Source organism: Gavialis gangeticus, unplaced genomic scaffold (assembly GCF_001723915.1).
Source record: "Gavialis gangeticus isolate Ggan-Ray unplaced genomic scaffold, GavGan_comp1, whole genome shotgun sequence".
Lineage (NCBI taxonomy): Eukaryota > Metazoa > Chordata > Crocodylia > Gavialidae > Gavialis > Gavialis gangeticus.
Window position 1 is genome coordinate 47,300,735 of NW_017728993.1, and position 2,101 is coordinate 47,302,835.

Genomic DNA, 2,101 nt, shown 5'->3' on the forward strand with positions numbered 1-2,101 from the left:
GGGCGGGCGGGCGGCGCCGCCAGTGCCACGTCTGCCTCCGGCCCCGCGCTCCTGCCGGTCGGAGGCGTTTGCGGGGGGCCGGGGCAGCCCCCGTGACCTCTGGCCGGCGCAGCCCCTTGGTGTCCAGGGCTTTGCCGCTTCTGCGCTGCACCGAGGGGGGGCGGGGGGGAGAAGCCCTTTAGTTTCCTGTGGTTATGGAGGAAGGAGCTGGATTCACTGAGCAGGAAGTGGGACTGGGAAGGGACTGCAGGAGCAGGGGAAAGATGTTGGAGCTCAGGACCTTCAGATTCAGACCAATTTGCTGCCTAGACCTGGGACTGGGAGCATTTGCTCCCCTTCCCTGCTCTCATGGGCCTCTCACTTTGGCAAGTGTGGAGCAACTGCTGGCCATATGGTAGAGGCAGTTGTGTCAAACACCTTTGTCTGTGTATCCGTGACCAGCTTAGAAACATCCTGGAGTAGGTAAACAACATGTGCTAGTAGTAGGTGTGCTCAGCCCAGTGGACAAGGCAGGTCTGAAGAGCAGAATGCGGAAGACTTTGCTAGGAAAATCTGACCAAGTGAAATTACTTTGGTTTGGTTTTGAAATGATTGGTATATCTCAGGCCCCTGCTACACCTTACAAATGTTATGCCGTACATTGGTGAATTGTGCAAAACATTTAGATCAGCCACAAGTGCAAAATAAATTATCATACGATTAACTGGTGATTGGTGCCATAAATTTTGACCGGCCAACACTGGCCAATTAATTATCATGTGATAAAAATGACTCTAGCTATAAAAAGAGCAAGTCAGTTATAAAGCTAATGCTTGGAAATGTACAAGTCTATAGCAGGGCCATGGGCACCACCAGCGTAGCTCACTGTTGGTTAACGTGCTGTCATTATAAGAAGGTGGTAGATCAGCCTCCAGATTTCTCATTTGCTAAAAATCCCTGTAGAATTCAAGCAAAGTGTCATTTGTGGATCCCTGACCACTGAACTTGGACAGTGGTCTGGTTTCACATAAATTGTAGAAGAACCACACACTGTTTCTATATTGAGAGGCTTACGTGAAGCAGTATTTTTGATGTAAAAAGCTTTCTTGTTGCTCTTAATTTGTTTTGAATAGCTCAGCCAAACAAGGTAAAATCTTTCACCTTCCTCAAGTTACAGCTTTGGTACCATTCAAGAGACCCTTGACAATGACATTTTATTTCTTTAAAATGCCTGCTTTGGCAACTCATTTTGAAAGTTGTGCATAAGTTGCACACACACACACTAAATATTTGCCTGTAGGAAAAAGTGTTTCCAAGTGGTTCAGGTGTAGTGGCTCTGTTGGTATTTTGGTATTTGTTTTAGGCAATACTGACTTGAAGTCCCTATAGATAAATAGGCAGGCAGTATGGGACTGTGACTCTCAGAGCCACAAAATAAATAAAAATTCTGCACTTTCTCCTGTTGAGTTCAAGGTCAGAAAGGATTTTTAGGCCTTCTAGTCTGGCCACCTGCACACAAACCATTAACTTTTCACCTGCCCTCCCCTTGCCCAATAGCTAGTGCTTCAGTGTCTTGGTATCCCCCTCAACCCCCTCCCCTCTAACCCTACAGAATTCATGTTGCTAGTTGTGGGTCTTGGGGGCACAGGAGGGGAATCCTTCCTTATTCCTGTAGACAGTAAACTCAAACCTTGAAGCATGAGATTTGAGTATAGAATGCTGCTAGTGTTATGAGCATATTTGGGGCAATCCATAGTAGGGGTGTGCAAAATGGGCTGTATTTGATTCAGTTCTGCCTGAATCACAGACAGTGCTTAGATTCATTGTTTTGGATCACTGTCCTGATTCGATTTGGCCAAATTTGAAGATTCGATGCCAATTTAGAGAATCAGCGATTTCAGCCATAGACACAGCTTTAAAATGTTTTTTCTAGATACCTTGAGGTACCAGGCATGGCTTGTGAACACCGAGATAGTGGGGCAGATAGAGCATCCTGCTGGAGAACAGGGAGGCCCCCCACATGCTCCACAGCAGACCCAGAAGTGTTTTTGGTCTACTTTCAGGTCTGCCACTGATTACACTGGAGACACTCCCCCCCCCCCCCCCCCCCCTGGGCCCCCCC